The following is a 19637-nucleotide window of genomic DNA, read 5'->3' on the forward strand; positions in this document are numbered from 1 at the left end:
CTGGAAATGAGAAGTCCTGGAGGGAGATTTTGAAATTTTATATGTAAGAAAAAGTGAAACATGAAATAAAGTCGTGACTAAGATCATGAGGTTGGATAGATGCAGGAGATATTTTAAAGAGACAGTCAATGGAACTTGACTTTGGTTGGACAGAGGCAGTGTGCAAATCAAGGGTGCAGGTGGGGGCAAGAGAAGGGACACAGGGGTAACGCCAGGGCCTCACCCATGGTGACTGGGTGATGCTTATGGTTATAGACACTCAGTTTCCACGTAGCAGCCACCCCCACCCTGACCCCCAGCCACCAGTTCCCTTCTTTCTTGCAGACACAAAGCTATTCCTAGTCCCAAGGAATATCCCTGGATTGGTTTGGACCACTCAATGCCATTCATTTCCCTTCCAGTACATGATCTCAGAGGAGATATATGACCTAGGTCAGGTCAGTGAGCTAAATAACAGAAATGTCTCTGACAAAACATAGCAGCTGAGGAGCTGGCCCCTTGCTCTCTCTCTCTCCTCCCTTTGACTGCTGTTCCCTACAAACATGATGCCTGGAGCAGTGGAAGCGACTCTGGACCATACAGAATCTAGGAGAAACCAATCTAGGGTTCAGATATTGTTGCACTCAGGACCAGCCTTGGGACCTTGTATCTCCACACTTTTTTCTAAGTGAGATTATACGTGTCTGAACTGTTAGTGTTTCCTTGCTTGCAGCCAAACATAACTTAACTGATACGATGCTTAGTAAGAATTCAAGAAGGAGGAAGAGGAGGACGTGGTTGTGGTGGTGCAGGTAGATGGCGAGAGAAGATGGGGAATTTTGTCCAGGGTGTGTGTGCCTTTTTGTTTCACTAGGTCTTCTTCTGACATGTTCTCCACCTGCAGGGCCCAGGAAGGATGGAGTGCAGGATTGTTAAAGGCACAAGAACACTCCTGTCTCTCTCTCCTGATGCAGACTGGCTGACTCCCCTTCTCAGGCCACTGTAGCAGGGAGATGACCACCCAACGGTACCTTTGGTTCAGAGACCAACATACAGTCACTTGGTCCCTGTCTCACATCCTTGGGCAGCCTGGACTGGTTCTATTAGCTGCCTGAGATCGTGAGATACAGCTTCCAGGTGTGGCAGCAGTGTGTGTGGAAGTGAAGGGAAGGGGCAGGGCCATTAACAGGTATCTTATGAGCTGCCCAGACTCCACAGGAAATGTCTCCCACTTATATTGCTTATTTAGCTATTATTTTCTAATAATTCTTCACACATAATAGTGTTCTTAATAAATAACTAGCCATATATGACACATCACCTTATGTTAAGATCATTATTCTAATACCAAAGGATCTTGACACCAAAACTGCATGTCCATATTTTAGGACATATGCTGTGCTTTTGAACTATAAATATCACACTAGCATTATAAGAGGTGTTTGTCCTGCCTCCTTCCCCAGTAGAGGAAGGACTAGTGTAGATGGAGTAATCTGATATTACTTGGCAATTTCCACGATTTATTTTCCTATTCGAACATTTTCATTGAAGAAAATAACATAACTCAGAAGGTATTTGCAACAAATCTTCCTAAAAACACAGTCTATTGTGGGAAAATAACTCTGACCACATCATGCCAAGTGTATATGAAAACTTAAGAACTCAAAGGACCAGTAAATTTAAGTAAGATTGAGCACATTAAAGAAATGGAGAATTGCTCAATTTTAGATGCCAGTTAAGATGTTTCAATTAGACTGAAATTTCACTGAGGGCATATACATTTGTTTTTTATTGTATTTATTTCCTGCATACATTTAGTTTATTCTGAAATCAGAGAAAAGAATCTAAACTCACCCCTACATCCCTTGCCCCCTACACACACACACACACACACATACACACACAGTTAGGCTTTACAAGGAATTTGAAAGTGGAGCATGGGCACCAGGCTGATGACCTTGGGTCCTGGCTGGGCCATGCATGCCCTTCCCCCGCTCCTCTCCCCAGGGGCTGTGGAAGTCCTCAGGAGAAACAGGGCCCACAGGAACCAGGATCATCTGCCTGGAGCATCAGTTTGTAAAGTAATTAAAAACATTGTTTTTATCTTAAAACAAACAGGAGTAATTATGGAGAGAATGCAAGAAGCACTTGATATTTTTTTAAATTACAAAAAGGGGCAGAGTGGAGAGGGCAAAAGGGGGAAAATGGAAGTCATCTGTAATACTGTCAACAAGAAATAAAAAAATAAAATACAAAGCAAAAAGCAAAAATAAAATATTTTTTATTTAAAAACTGCCTGTTTAGGGCAGTCAGTTCTCCTTGGAATCTGCACCCTGGGGGTTGCTGGGAGTGGGGGTTGGGGGATGTGCAGTGCAGTGAAAGTCAAGGACGTTGACCAAGAAAAATGGGTAATTTTTATTCCAGACCAGTTATTTCATTGGTGTGGATTTTCTGTGGGGTGCATGGAGGGTCCCCCGAACATTGGTGAATATTCACATGAATATCCCATTCCTGGGAAGGGCTCAGGGTTATAGAATCAATCTGCTAATATTTTGTGGTTAATACAGAAATGATGTTCCCACTGTTTGCGCTTTTTAGTCATCATGATGAATGCTGCTGCCTTCATTTTTTAAAAAAAATATATTTTATTGATTTTTTACAGAGAGGAAGGGAGAAGGATAGAGAGTTAGAAACATCGATGAGAGAGAAACATCGATCAGCTGCCTCCTGCACACCCGCTACTGGGGATGTGCCCGCAACCAAGGCACATGCCCTTGACTGGAATCAAACCTGGGACCCTTCAGTCCGCAGGCTGACGCTCTATCCACTGAGCCAAACCGGTCAGGGTGCCTTCATTTTTTTATGCTTTCATAATGTTGGAATCACTCGGTATTAAAACTAAAGGAAACTTGTGGCTCATACAGTCTAACTCTCTGCAGAATACAGTGTAAATCTGAAAGAGCTAAAATTATTAGATGTTGCCTAGCCGGTTTGGCTCCGTGGATAGAGCATCAGACTGCAGACTGAAGGGTCCTGGGTTTGATTCTGGTCAAGGGCACATGCCCGGGTTGTGGGTTCAATCCTTAGTGTGGGGCGTGCAGGAGGCAGCAGATCAATGATTCTCTGTCATCATTGATGTTTCTATCTCTCTCTCCCTCTCCCTTCCTCTCTGAAATCAATAGAAATATATCTATAATAATAAAAGCATCATATGTCAATTAGAGCAGACATCCTTCTGGATGACCTTCGGGATGAAGCCGAGGCTGCTAGGGAAGCCGGGGTCCCGGGTGCCGGAGGGAAGCTGGTGCCAGCAGCCGGGGGAAGGAAGGCCTACTCTTGCAATAAATTTGTGCATTAGGCCTCTAGTTTAAAAAATAAATAAATAAGTAAAATCTTAGGTGTTACTGAAGTCACTTAACTTAGCATCAAGTCACTTAGTATTTATTAGTTAATTTATTAAATTAACTATTTATCAGGCTAAGAATCTAGTTTTTCTAACTCTCAGTCTTAATTCTTTTGAGAAAAGTAATGATACAGGAAAATGTTAAGACCCTTTAGCAGCCTTAGCTAATCAGAGCTTCTTCACTGTTGTATTTCATACCTAGAGCTTTATCTAAAACCTCTGGCAAACTACAGCCCCACTTGCACAGCTGATTTTTACATAGCTCAGGAATCGAGAATTTGTTAAGGATTGTTTTAAAAAATAACAATAAAGATCAATATATGGCAAAAGACATAAGTGGCCTTCAAAGTCTAAAATATTTACTCTCTGGTTCTTTACAGAAACAGTTTGCCGACCCTTACATCACAGTGGCTGCCTATGACAAGTCCAAGGCCAGGCACAGCCTTGCTAACAGACCCCACTTTAGTTCTAGGCAGTAGCACGCTCAGCCCTTGAGAGCAGGTCACAAATGATCCAAACCAGTCATGACAATCCTGTTTGTATTCCGCAGCCTGTTCTCAGGAGTGTCCATGAGACTCAGTTCTGACCTTTGAGGCCCAAGGAGAATTCTTCTACTTGGGGGACATGGAGTGGTTTGGGAAAGCTTCCCCGCTGTATCATTTGGCAGCACCTGTCTCTTCTTTGAATGTGATTTGGTGGCTGGAGTTGCAGCAACTCTTTTGTTACTATGAGGGAATAGCAAGAAGATTGCAGCCATTGGCCTTAACATGATGGGACCGACAGCAGCGACCGTCTATCTCAAGATGTCTTGCCATGTGTAAAGAAATGAAGCCCAGGTTTACTTAAGCCACTGCAATTGTTTTATCTGTTACTTGCAGTTAAATCGTTTCCTACTGAAAGAGGCCCTATTCAGCCTCAACAATTCCAATTGCTTCCAGTGTGGTTTTTTTTTCCCTAGGAAATATTTTCTGGTCTATCAAGAGTTACTGGACATTTTTTTGATGTACGTTTTTATTTATCATTGTCCCATCTCCTTATTACTTACTCTGACATAGATTTAGCCTTTGCAATGAATATTGATTTTATGCATCTTAGATAAGCTGTATCACCTTGGAAAATTACCCTTTCAGTTTTCAGAAATTTAAAAATGGGAATGGGAACAGTATCTACCTCACAAGGTCCTTTGGGGATTAAAACATTAATGCCTGCAAAACTGTTAGCATAGTGTGTGGCACATAACTAGCACTCAAAACTGTGAGTTGTGTTGCTGTTGTTTTGTAATCGTAATTTTCCTCCTTCTCCTCCTCCTCCTCTTTCTTTCTCTAAATCTTTAATAAAGGATAAGCATTTTAGGTTATATGTGGAACCCCATCTCTTTACTAGTGGTTCAAAGGCAATGGCCTTGGAAATATCAGGAAATATTTACCTAAGGAGGAGAGGCTTTCCCTTTGAGGTTCACTGTTGAAAATAACCTAAAGATTTCTCCTTCCTGGTGTAATTTTCATTTGAATATCGATATTGGACAGATCTGGAGTACACAAGACAGCAGAGAACACATTTCCTTTTCTTTCAGGTTTCAAAAGTTACCTGGGAAAATTGGATAAAAATACTTAGGAAAGCATCTCATGACCAACTGAAGGCCTTTGCATCTGCTTAACACAGTTTGATGGTTTTAAAAGATCCTTGAGGCATGTCATCTGAGTGATATACATTTTGTGTAGGAACTTTTTTTATCATCCCAATTTATATTGCTCATAAAGAACGTGTGGGATTCTGACAGGAAAGAGTATCTATTTAGTAAAATTAGGAACAGGGGAAAAACACCTCTTTTTGAAAATGATGCTTCAAAACGAGGAATGTTTCTATTGCAATAAATTATTTTTTGATTGCCTCTATACCTCTTCCTGCTCCATCTCCCCATTCTGAATGGCATCATTAAACAGTGCCCGATGTGAATATTAATGCGAGTCAGGAGAAGTCTGCCAGTCACACACAATGCATTCAAATGTTGGCTTTACATAATTACCCCTCCTTTTCCCTGTGTTCTTTATGATGCCCAGTCTAGGTTTTGCAGTGCTATCTAGTAAATTGGCAGTGAACATTTCTTTGTGTTTGGATGACAGCCTAAAATGAGGCCAGCCTTATACCAACATGAAATTTAGCTCAAAAGAGAGCAAGTTATTGGCAAAAAGCAAATTTTGTCAGTTTTAAATACACTATTCACATTCCACTGATATTTTAGTTGTGTTTGTTTTTTGTAGGGATGTTCCCTGGCACTAGATTACTTTTCTATATCTTTAATATGTGCAGAAAGGTTAACAAGATTGGCCACCATACCCTAGTGCCTAGGACTTGTTCAAAATAGTTACTGAATATGGGATGAAAAGCCTAGTGAATATTTCAGCTTGTGAAAAAGTATAGTTCCTCATGAATGCAAATATTATTATTGTGGACCAAATGATATTGCTGATAGATTTGCTTGTTACTGGTTTCCTGAATGTAGATGAAGTTTCTTTAATCTATTCACAAGTTTTAGGGAAGGTAGAGTGAGGCTCCAAATAGAAGGAGATTATATGAGAGCTTCTGGCTCCTTTAAATGACTTTAACCACTTGGTATGAATGATACAATTTAGCATTCTTTTAAAAACTTCAAAATCATATTTGTAGACTGTTATTGATCATTTTTAAGGATTTGTGTGGGAAAATGTTAATTTCTAAAATTCTATGGTTTGACAAGTGTGGCCCTGACTTTCAAAAATAACAACTTAATGCCCCTTGCAGCTTAGTATGAGGTAGTTTCTTAAATACACTTTGAGAATTTTTTTAAAAAGAAGATCAGCAGAGCCAATATAGATTTGCTAAGATTATTTGCTTTGAAGGTAGGATTACGGGAGTTCTATTGAGGGAAGGTCAGTACAGCCTATCTGAATTTCAAAAGACATTTGTCAAAAGATCTCGTGATGTACTCATAGATAATAGAGAAATTTGGTCTAAATCAATAGTTTTCAAAGATTCGTTTGAACACAAAGGACTTTTTTCAAACAAAAGATCATGCAGAAATGCAACATGTAAAAAAAAGAATAATAAAAACAGAAAGACAGAGTAGACTTAGGGACTGTGAAGGTCACCCTCTCTTTGCTCCCTGGCACCCTGCAGCCCAGGGAACGCATAACTCTCCTTGGAGAACAGATGGGAAATCATTTGCCTGTATGATAACATCTTTGGTTGGGTTCATCATTGATGGAATGACCATAGCCAAGCAGTGCTCATTATTTATATTGATGACAATCTATAATGCATTCTTTGGTTGAGTGTCACAGAGATTCTTTCTCTATTTCTGATGTTTCCTGTTTTAAAATTTCTTGGGTGGACAAAGATATGGCTGATGATCAAATTCTTGAATATGAAAGTAGGAGAAATGGTAATGTGTTGGGATATAAACTCAGACTCTAAACAGATTTCAAAAGGCAGAATGACAAGAAAGTCCAATAGGATGAAATTCAATGGGAGTAGATGACAATCCCTGCATTTAGCTTACTAAAACCAGTCATATATGTACAACACAGATGATACAATTTAGCAGCAATTATGAGAAAGGTTTGGGGGTTCCAGTTGCTTTGAAGGTGAATATGAGTCAAAAGTGGTGGAAGGATAATATCTAAGACAGAGAGACAAATGATCGCATATTCCTGGATGGTCAGAACCAACCTGAACTGTGGTGCTCAATGTGGTGATAACAAATTGCTAAGCACTAGCTCTGTGTCGGACATAGTGATTTGTTCTTAGCATATACTTTACATGGACTGTCATGCCTAGATTCCTGACTGTATGGTTTCTTTTGTGGGGGTGCACCAGGCATCTCCTGTTTGCACCACCTCCATCACAGTATGAGGAAATAAAGAAGGCAACTTGATTGTCATTTTAACCACCAGCAGTGATGTGCTCTGAAAGAGCTAAACCCAACCCCCGTCCACTGAAGAGTTGTCAATGAGTTGTAATCCTTGGGTTTTCTCAAGACAGACTGGCCTGGTTTCTCAGCTTTTCATTATAAAGAATGAATCAGAGGGTCAGGATGATTTAGGCCACGGGCTTGATGTGTTTCCTGTGACAACAAACTGCTTTGGACTAGTCATTCACTTCTCACCTAGTATTGAGTATGAAAATCTGAAAATGTGTGTAAATGGCGAATACTCTTTTAAAAATAATCCTGAGCCTTAAAAGTAATATTTTTTCCAAATTGATGCTGTGGCGAACATTAGGTCAGTTTCACTATTTGAGCCTCATAACTTAAAATTTTAACAGGCTATTTAATTCTAATTGAAATGTCATCGTTAATGTAAGTTCTTCTCTCCCTCCCTGCTTTACACATTCTTCTCCTCCCACCTTCTTAACCCCCTCCTCCTTCTTCCTTCCTTCCATAAATACTAAGCACTCTATTGCCACAATTACTGTAGAACGAAAAGAATAAAATATAGTCAATCAGTGTTCAGATGTAACCCTGGGATGAAGGGCTAAGTTGAATGAAATGACAGACATACTGGCAGTTTTTGCTTTTGGTTGCCCTCTTAAAAGCGACTGTCTCATTGGATGCCTAAGGCTTGATAAAGTTTCTTCCCAAGTGCACTGAATATACGTTTATGAGGTAAAGTGTCCAATTCTTTATTTTAAAATGGTAATAATTATTATAGATACACTTCCACTGGGGCTACACACTATTTGCTTTGAAAAGATTAAAAATTCCAGCTGGCACCTCCAGCGATCACTTATCTTTGTGAGGTTTCCTGACCTGAGGGCTACCTCAGGCTATAGATCTTATTTCTTCTGTCACCAGGGGGAAACTAGCCAGTGACATTATTAGCTTTGCTGGTTGCTGAGTGGATTGGGAGTGACTGGGGACATCTTCTGCTCACACTGGTGCCATCTAGCATTTTGTGGAGATGGCCGCAGGGAGGAAGCTCACCCCTCCCCCTCTCCAGATTGACAACTGCTATTTATCCACATAAAAGTACTGATATTGGTATGGAAATCATTTTCTCTGGAGGCCATTGCGCAACAGTTTTTCTGCAAAGCATTGAACTTGGTCTGTTAATTTGTATATAATTTAAAAATTCAGGTAATTTTTTACAGCATTCCATAAAATTATGCTGTTGCTGCTTTTTCTTCTTCCTCTTCTCCTCTTCTCTCTTCTCTCTTTTGTTTGTGATTTTTTTTCAATATTGTGTAAAAAAATCCTACACCTGTTTTCCCCTTCTTTTTAAAAATAACTTTATTGCCGAAACCAGTTTGGCTCAGTGGATAGAGCGTCAGCCTGCGGACTGAAAGGTCCCAGGTTCGATTCCGGTCAAGGGCATGTACCTGGGTTGCGGGCACATCCCCAGTAGGAGATGTGCAGGAGGCAGCTGATCGATGTTTCTCTCTCATCGATGTTTCTAGCTCTCTATCTCTCTCCCTTCCTCTCTGTAAAAAATCAATAAAACATATTTAAAAAAATAACTTTATTGAGATAGAATCCACATATCATACAGTTCACTCATTTAACATATAAAGTTCAGTGATTTTTAGTATATTAACAGTATGTGTACTTACCACTACAATCAATTTTAGAATGTTTTCATCACCTCAAAAATACACCCTGTAGCCCAGCTGGAGTAGCTCAGTTGGTTGAGCATCATCCTGTGCACCAAAAGGTTGCTGGTTGATTTCCCAGTCAGGGCACATACATGGGTTGCAGGTCAATCCCTGGTCGAGGCACATAGGGAAGGCAGCCAATAGATGTTTCTCTCCCATATCAATGTCTCTCTTTCTCTCTCTCTCTCTCTCTCTCTGCCCCTTCCTCTCTCTAATCATGTCCTTGGGTAAGGATATATATATATATATATATATATATATATATATATATATATACATATATATATATATGTATCTATCTATATCTATATCTATATCTATATCTATATCTATATCTATATCTATATCTATATCTATATCTATATCTATCTATCTATCTATATATATATCTTGTGTTATTTATAGGGTAGCAGTCACTCCCCATCTCTCCCAACTCCCACACCCCACCAACCCTTGGCAACTACTAATCTACTTTCTGCCTGTATAGATTTGCCTGTTCTAGACATTTCATATAAATGGAATTATGTATATGATCGTTTAGACCACTGTGCAGTCTTTTATGATGGGATTGTTTTGTTTAGCATAATGTTTTCAGGGTATATCCATGTTTTAGCATGAATAAGTACTTTATTCCTTTTTATGGCTAAGCAATATTCCATTATATAGAGCTATCACATGTCCATTCTTTCGTTTTCTTGAGGCATCAAAGTTTTATCTCCTCTATTGGATTACAAATATTTTAAGAGGAAAGATATTTTCCTTTACTAGCCTTCTGTTACTAGCCTACTTTTCTGAAACATAGAATACAGTATTGAAATTCAATATTGTTGAGTTGGCACTTTAGAAGTAAGTGTGGAAAAAATGAGTTTGGTATCTTTTTCATTTTGGTAGTAAAGATTAGGTGGAGAAGATATGAAAGGAAAAGTGAGAGAAATGGTTTGACATAATACATTGAATGAGTATGAAATAAAAAAGCTAAAATAAAGAAGAGAAGCAAAGTCTTGGAAAGGCTCATAGATAAAGTGAGAGTGGCCAAATGGAAACACACATAGAGAGTCAGAAGCAGTTTGAGAAAGAGCCAAACTTTTAGAATACTCATCACAGATTATGTGGAAAATCCATCAGAAACAGCCTCTAACTTTTGTTTCATTTGTTTAGTTTTATAGATATTATGAATTTTTTGCATTAAAATACAAAACTAGTTTGTTCGTGAATGATTGAATTTTTCTAACTTGATCTCATCCTCACCATCATCATCATCATCATCATCATCATCATGGACATTTATGAAATGCATATTAAAATGTATTGAAAAGGGCCAGTTCTTGGTATTAAAGACACTATGCTAAAACATTTTATATGGGTTGATTTATTTTTCTTCTTAATAATTCTAAAATAGGACCTATTAATATCTCCAGTTTTACATATGAGAAAAGTGAGGCCAGAATTTGAGCTATGTTTGATAACTCTGATAGCTATACATTCTTCTAAAGGAATTTCTAGTTGCAACTCCCGAACTTTTAGTCTAATTTCTGCTTCAGTTTCTTTGGACTTTGTGATGATTTCATAGTTATGGTGGTTTGAATGATTATTAGCCAGTATTCACACCCTTTCTGCTTCTTCTGTGGGTGTCGTGGACTTCTGACCCTTGTGCTATCGTGGGCAAATAGGATTTTGCACCACAGCTTTCCTGTGTGCAAAGTGGAGAGGATGATACCTACTAAATGCCATTGGGTTATTTCAAGGATGGAATTAAATATGCGTATAAATGGACTTAAACCCGAATGTGCTTATTGAAGGTAAAGGACGGAGGACTGGAAAGCTGCTACCATCTTGGTACTCTCCAAAGATGCCGGGATTAACATCATAGCTGAGCTGGCTTTTCGTTGACAATCTTCTCTTAAGGAAGACATGCAGTCTAACTGGCAAGACTTAATTGAGCTTGTATACCTTTCATTTGGAAAAAAAGAGATAAAAACCCTTTATCTCACCAACATTTTTAGCTTTTATAAATTCATCTTTGTGCAATAAAAGGGTGTCCACCATGATGGGATCATAGGATTTGTTGGTTCACACACTCTCTGGCACAGCCGCTGCTTCAGGAAAATGAGTGGCCTGTTATCACAGCGCTTTCCTGCGTCTGATTTCAATGTCTTCCTTTCCTAGCCAGGTTTTGCTTCCCCCCCTGCTTCATTTCAGACCAGTTTATCCCTTTTGTTCAGTACTAGCCATTATTAATTTCTCTCATGCATATATTTTAAATTCTTCACATGACAGTTTTGAGAAATTAATGAGAATTAGCATGTGTTAGTATATCACGTTCCTACAGAGACCTGCTAATACATTCAATTACACTTAGTAATGGTAACAGGGGCTACAGAGAAAATCACTATATTTATACCTGCTTTCTCGTGTGTTCTCTCCTTGTCTCTCTCTCTCTCTTTCCATCAAATATTTGGAACAAATATAGCATTAAGGAAAGGAACAGTCACTCTTGATGCTATTTTTTTTTAAAAAAGTATATTACTGAAAATGCTTTGCATTTGGATAAGAAACAGGATGGTTATGGCACATGTAACTTATTATTTGTCTGTTACACATATTAGTCCATTGATCTACACTACTGAAAATTTTCCTTTTGTTCACCAAAGCCTCCAAAGAAATTACAGAAAGATATATATGTGCTTGGGTGTATGCTTTGGCATTTTGATTTTGTTTTAAAGTAGCATAATTAGATTTCTACATCTATTCTGTGAGTCACAGCCACCTCGGGAATGCCGTTGAAAAACCTGATTAAGAATGGAAGACGTGAGTGACTGGTGCGTGATGGTGTTGGTGTTCAGCCGTTCTCCTGAGCCTGGTTTGAAATCCAGTTCTGCCTCGCAGGGCTCGCCTTGAGCTGTGTGGCATGAAGACATATGGGCCTGAGCAGCTATGTGTGTGTCGTGGCCAGGAGGCTAGCCTAGTCATCTTTGGGTAATAAATGTGGGGGACCTCAATCCTTGATGCCGAACAATATTGTAACCCATTGTGGAATAAATGAAATGCACATTTGTTCTTCATGAATGTCAACTTCAGTATTTGCAGTTTTCAATGGTGATTTTCTGGAAATCAGGAGCCCTGCTATTAAATTTATTTGGTGATACTTGTATATGCATTTTGATAAAAATACTGTATTTTCTAGCTAGAAATTTGGTAGACTAGTGTTCTCAAATATGTGTATTCATTTTTTTGTCAGATCAAATACTTACTGTTAATTTGTAAGATAGAATAGCTGGGGCAGATACATAGACATCAGTTGAACTGGACAAGTTGTGTGTGGGCATTGTGTGATGTATCCAGGTTCTAAAGATAGACAAAGCAAAGTGAACTATTTAAGCTGTAAATTGCAAGAACTTGGGAAATAAAAGTTTTGTTTCTAACCCTTTTTGAATTTTTATAGTCATGGAATCCATGCCAGGAAGCCAGAACTTGTAACTTTGATGTGGTTACAATTCTGATCTAAGTATTGTACTATAGTTACATGAATTATTAATAAAATACAAAAGTACCATTAGGTTTCCAACTTTAAAAATTCTGAGCATTATTTAGTATTTAGTCTATTAAAATTAATGTCTGTTCAAGATAAGGATATAGTCAGTGTATATATTTTGTGTGTGAATGGTATTCTCAATATGAGATGTCTCCAAGCTTCATGACCAGAGGTGTGCCCACACTGGTCAGAAGCAATGGAGCTGTGGCTCCAGGGGCCCTGAGGGGTCATAGCTCACCCTCATCTCAGTGGGCTCCACCACCAAACTGTGGGTGCTACATCCTCCCCCACAAAGTTCTCTTTTGTTAGCCAGAGGCCTAGAGGAATGGCAGGAGTAAAAAAATAGCAGTTGCGTTCCCTCAGAGCTGCTGCCCTTCTGACTAAGAAGGGTTGAAAAACGTGCTTATAAATGTTTTCTCTGCATCATTCTTTGGAACAATTTTCATATGTTCACTCTTGGAAAATCATGAGAGAATTGTTACTCAGATTTAGCAGTTTGAACATTCGTTCTGTTTTGGTTGGCCGCCCAAACCCTAAAAACTTCAGTGTAGATAAATTTTAATAACCTGGTAGAAACAGAGACAGCTTCTAATGGAGACAGTTTTTCATTGATTAATTTTTATTAAGAAAGTTTGTTGCTGACCATAAAGGGCAATAATATTGCAGGTTCTTTTTGTGAGGATGGAGATGGGAAAAGGATAAGTTGCGATCTCAATTGTTTAGCTGAAGCTAAAACACATTACAGCTAAAAGGCTTAATGGTAAAGGATGATAAACATAACATTAAACAGAGCTCTGCAAAAATCTAGCCGGGTTCCAAGGAGGAATCCTAAAGTATGGGGAAAATGCTAACATTTTTCTCACAAATTGAAGAAAGGTACACTTTTAACTTAAACATTTACTCAAATTAGCCAGTATTATTTGTGTTCATCCCATTTAAAATAGGTTCAATGGCAAGTATCTTTACTTTAAAAGAAATAGAGTTTTAGGATACTATTTCCTTAATACCAAAATGCAAAAGCACCTGTAAGAGTTGCCAAACCAAACAGCCACTGGCTTTGCAAGATTTTCAATCAATGCATGACCTACAAGGTTAGACCTGGGGACTTTGTCTTTTAGAAGATCACTCAGATGCTTATCTTGTTGCTTAGCAATTAAGTATTTTTTAATTTAACATTAGCTTCCCTTGTTCTGCCTCCTCGACTCCTGAAATATCCCTTTGAAGATTCACTGAACTCTTGTAGAAACTTTAAAATTGTGTAAGAGTAAGTCTGAGCTCCTTAATCCTCTGTAAACCTGCTTTAACCTCCAACAGACACTAATAATAGTTGGGCAATGATGGATGGGCATTGCTTTGTGGAGTGTGGCAGGACACACGGTCCAAGAGGTCCAGATTTTTAACCTGATCCCTGAATCCTTCTGCCTGTGACAGCCTGCTCAATGCTCAGCTCTTAAGAGATTTGATTCAAACTTGGAGGTCCACCATTAGAAGATCTCCCCCAAGAATTTCCTTTCTCACATCCCTCCATTAAAATGGGCTCCACCAGATGAGAACATCCTCTGCCCAGTTGCTGGGGAGCTCTGGTTAGAAGCTGACTGATTCATTGGCTCCAATAAAGTGAAAGGGCCCTTGTCACAATGTGTGTGACCCAGCAAGTCACCCTCGTTTGGAAAATGGACCTGCTGGACATGGTCAAGTGCAGGGTTCAGGAGAGTAGCCAAGAAATGTGAGCCCGTTTCACAACTCCTGGGTGTCAGGCTGGCTTTTCCATTTTGGTTAGCACCTTATGCAACATTCTCTTTCTCTGTCTTTTTAAAATATTTTGCTCAAAAAATTAATGGTTGGATGATTAGGCTCTCATAAAACTTCAAAATGTATACAAAGAGTGTGTGTATGTGTTTAAATAATGATTCAGATCCTAAATTTTCAAAGATTTTGTACATGATTAACATCCAGCTGTCTCCAGACCCTGCTGTGAGCTTTCTTTGGTATTCTGCCCTGTGCGCTGTTGTGAGACTTTTGTGGTTACATTTAGAGTGTTTGATGGGAGGCAAGCAATACAGAATCTATTCCTTTTACCTATAAGCTTGGAATAACTTAACTTTTGCAGTAAAATTCTTGTTTGTTTCACTGGAGTTTAAATTCGTGATGTGTTTACTAAAATTGCTTTTCCTTTAATTCAGTTATAAAATGCTTAGGAGAAAGTCATATCCTTATGCTACTTGAGTTTTTGCTATAGCAGTGACAGTCTAACATGAAGATATCTGATTTATTTTCCTATATTATTGTCCTGTTTTAATTTGTACAGATCCAGAAATAATAAATCACACCTTTTGTTAAAACTTTCCCTTTTGTTTCCTGTAAAGTGAACAATGAGGTTATTATACACACGTCACACAGTGTTTCTTTTCTTTTTCTTTGTGGGAAAATAATGAGCTAGATTGCAGCCCACTGTAAGAATGTATGTGGCACTTGTAATTATTTCTTAGTTTAAAAAAGTCGATTTCCTTTTAAACTGCCTCACTTTAAAGATTTGATAAAAGTTTTTAATTTCCAGCTTTTCTCATTCTACTGATTGTTGTACATTTCATTCCACATGTTGCAAGCTGTGAAAAAGGCCCCGGCTAATGTCCCCATTGGTTGAAATGTCACCTCTTTGGGCCTCTGATTCCTTATCTATAAAATGGGAGAGTTGCCCTAGATGATCCCAGAAGCCTTTGAAGCGCCAATTCCGATGACGCTGTGATCATGGCACAGTCAAGGTTAATGCCATTATAGTGGCTGAATTATCTGCTCATGTGCTGCACTTTTGAGACATGACCTTTACATTCAAGCTGCGAGGTCCTCTTCTGCATGTTGCCTGAAAGACACCCATTCTTAGAGTATTAGTCTGCGAGTATTAGTGCCAGTGGCCATGTAGGTCAACCCTTTCATGTTACAGATGAGGAAAACAAAACAACGTTTTATTGAAACATCAGTGTAAGAGCAAATAAACCGACTTTTTGTTTTCTTTCTAATGCTGTGCACCCCCAGTCTTACTATAAATAATCCCAAACTCAGGCTGCAAAACCTTAAAGCTCATTCTATGAAACATTTCTATCTATGGTGGAAACCTACCCACTGCCTCTGGGCTGCCTTCTTGCCTGTTAGGGCTGCCTGGGCTCAGTGCTAATCTGAACAGGGTCCTAGGGGTTAATTGGTTGCCATCTGCACCATTGCACCTCAGTATCAAACCCTATGTTGAACGCCTAAATTTGGTTGTATGTCCAGGAGAGGGTCCTGCACAGGCTTATGCCCTTGAGAAAAGGGTCCAAAGTTTTCATAGATTCTCCAATATTGTTGTTTAAATGCCTTTAAAGGAGGAAAATGTAACTAGACTAAAGAGAAGACCTCAGGTTTCATGAGAGGACAAATAAAAGTATACTGTTGACTCTGTATAATTAACTCTACCAGATTTGTGGTCAACTGAGGAATTGCACAAGGGTTGTGGAACCACGAACTTTGCCACCACCAGTGCCACAGTGCGTCACAGCCAGTCTATGTGTATTGCTATATGGGAGCAGAACAAATGGAAAATTCTACCCATTGACCAAAGCAGAAGATGGGGAAAGAGAAGAATGTAACGACTTGTGCAATGATCATGAGTATACCCTATGTATGCAATCAAAATACTCATATGCTTCTATATCAGAAGATCATAGTTTTCTGTTCCAATGTGACCAGCACATAAAAATATATACCACAGTGATTTAAATTGGAGCATCAGGGACTAGAGGGAGGATTCATAACCAAATGACCATAAAAAACATATATAGAAAGTGCAAAACGGAGGCATTTTATGTGAAAGATGTTCAGTGAAAAGTAGTATGACTGAACCAATAGGTGACTGAATTGTACTTGAGTATATGCAATGAGGCCTGAGTAATAATTTAATATTGTAATGTAGTTGACCCTTGAACAACAAAGGAGGTTAGGGGGTGCCCACCCCTGGTCCAGTTGAAAATATGCATATAACTTTCCATTCTCCAAATCTTAAGTCAGCCCTTTGCATATTTGGATTCCACCAACTGTGGGTTAAATAGTATTTTTGGTCGGTGATTGGGAATCAGCGGTTGAGAATGAGAAAATACTGTTTTCAATCCACTGTGGGTTGAATCTGCTGATGTGAAACCCACAATAAGAAGGGCCCACTGTGTTGACTGAAAAAAATCCTCATGCCAGTGAACCTGCACAATTCAAAACTGTGGTTTGAGGGTCAGCTGTACATTGAGAGCTCTTGAAAATTAGCGGTAAGTTGAGAAGACTATGTTTCCTTCTACTTGTTAATGATCTTTAAAGAATTATTTTTGTTTATAGTCCATGTAAGTGTTTGACATTTTTATATGTTCTGTGTTCTATATATCTATAATAATAAAAGCATAATATGCTAATTAGACCGGTTGTCCTTCTAGATGTCCTTCCGGATGACCTTCTGAATGAAGCCACGGCTGCGAGGGAAGCCGGGGTCCTGGGTGCCAGAGGAAAGCTGGTGCTGGCAGCCAGGGGAAGGAAGGCCTACTCTTGCACAAAAGCATTTACATATTTTTCCTTATATTTTATATATTTTTCTAAATATATTTCTCTATGGATTCAATATTCCAACAGTTTTTTAAAAGGAATTAAATACATGCTTAGAAATTAGATGTACCTTCTACAACCCTTTAATCTTGTGGGTAAAATTTTTTTAAATTAATGAGGACATCAACTTAAACACAGTAAAGAAGCTAATTTTATCCAAGTGTGTAGTAGTTGTCATAGTCCTTCATTTGAATTTGATATAGTTAAAAAAATGTGGGCCCTTTGTCTGATTTGCATTTTACTTCTTTTACCCTGTGGTAGGTAACATTTAGAAGAAAGAAGATAAAATCTCCCACTGGAAAATCATCCCAAGTTCATTATACTTGTCAATTATTTACCAATAAGAAGCAATTTTAAGTTGTGTTTGCTGCTTGGGTGAAGTGTAGAGTCTGAAGCATTTTGTGACGCAGAACTTGTTCTACTTTTATGGAAAGCATTCTAAAAAGAAAGAAATTATGAGTCCCTGATATATTAGCAAGGGTTTGTTTGGGATCTTAACTTGCCTGGGGTTAACTAGTATTGTAGGTCCAAAGTAACTGGCTTTAAATGTCATATATAATGACAAGTAGGAAAATTAGGACGCTATTTGCATATGAATATGAATAAAGGTGACTGGCTGTTGATTCATTGTGTGATGAATGCTTGCCCTTGCTGAAATGTTTTACCTCCCATGAAATTATAAACAATATTTCTTACTGACGGTAAAATGTAGACACCAAGCCTAGAAATGTGTACTCTGGAAATGCTGCTCCAATTAGAAAACTGATTTGTGTGTATTTTTTTAAACTCAATCAGAGGAGGCAAGGACACTTAGAATTCTGTTCTGCCCTTTTAAGATTAAGACTGACCGTAATGTATGTCTTTATGGTTAGGAGAGATGAGAGAGGAACTGGAAAGGATATTCCAAGAAGCTTTAGAGATTAATGGACAAAGATGTTTACCCACACTCCTAGGAAACGTTTTTGACGTCTTTACAATAAATTATTCTTCACATATTGTCTTGTGTTATTACAGTTTCTTTATCTATTAACCTAATATGCTTTCTATTTATAAAGTTAATATTTTTGTGGAAATAAACACAATCTCAACTATGAGACTGTGAAGGAGCAAATTTTTCCTAAATAATATGTCAATATCTCTTTAAAATGTTAATAGAGTCCTAGAAGTAGATCAAAATATGTATATATATATATATATATATATATATATTTCTTACTTGTTTTGTAGAAACATTAACAAATACTTCCATTGATTTTTTTCAAGACCATTCTGTTTCATAGTTCTTTCTCTCAATTATATTATAGTTAAAGCATGATTTTATAGTGTGTATATTTATAAATCATTTTATGTGCATACATATGTATGTATATCATATATTTCAACCCACTAATTCTTTAAATCATCAAAGAGAAATGGGATTCATAGCGGCCCCTTGATTAAACAATAAGGCCAGAGGGTCAAGATCTGAGTTAGAGCTCAGCAGCGACCCTGCATTCTGAACCTGTGATTGGAGAATGCTGGTTGTCATTGGATCTGCAGAGAAGCATAGGCAGGACACACACAGACTGGCTTCTGTATTCTGTGAGAGGACACAACAAAACCGTAAATCAGAGACCGCATGGGAAGCCCTCTTCCTGGGATGTGGAACACTAGCCTCCTGAGACTTTAAGGAGATGTGACAATCAGAGGCTCCGTGGGGCTGCCAGGTTGGGGCACCCCCCACTCCGCACAACAGGACGCCTCGCTGATTTGAAGAAATGCCATGAGCAGCTGGTGGTAAGTTCAAGGAGGGACGACTACCCCCATTTGGGGGTCACTGGGCCTGACATCTTTCTTTCAAGAAATTGAGCAAAGTCCAGCTCCCCCGGGCTTTGTGAGGTCAACATTCCAGTCAGCACTACCTGTGGAAGCTGGTTTGGAAATTGTTTTCAAAAAAACACTCTCCAAGTTCATTTCTGTAAGCTCATGCAATCTATTTCTAAAACAAAAGAAACATTGTTCCTTCCACCACTTGAAGTGAGAATGGTGACCCCAAGGTTAGAATCGTAGAATTTCTCTATAGTTGAATATATTTATAAATTTACTTCAGCTTAAACACAGAAGCCATCTGGAGAAAGTGAAAATCCAGTTTCATTGAATCCCAATGTACTAGGTATAATCATGCATATGTATGCTATCACTTTCATCACAAAGGATTTTCCATTATTTTGTACAGTGAGGGTCTTAAGCACAGATGGTGGTAGGCTAAGAATTAGGTCAGGGATAATAAGAGCATGGGGATTAGTGAGGTCTGTGGCAACTGAAGGCCTATGCCTCATTCAAGAAGACTCATGTTACTGGGCTCTAGCTGATAGTTGCATGAGAAATACAGATTCAGGGTATCAGCTCTTAATAATTTTTTTTTCATAATAAAGTAAAACCTCAAGTTTTATGTAAATGTTTTCAATCTTAAATAACAGTTTGAACTAACAAAATACA

The sequence above is a fragment of the Myotis daubentonii genome, chromosome 6 (assembly GCF_963259705.1).
Source record: "Myotis daubentonii chromosome 6, mMyoDau2.1, whole genome shotgun sequence".
In the NCBI taxonomy this organism is placed as follows: Eukaryota; Metazoa; Chordata; class Mammalia; order Chiroptera; family Vespertilionidae; genus Myotis; species Myotis daubentonii.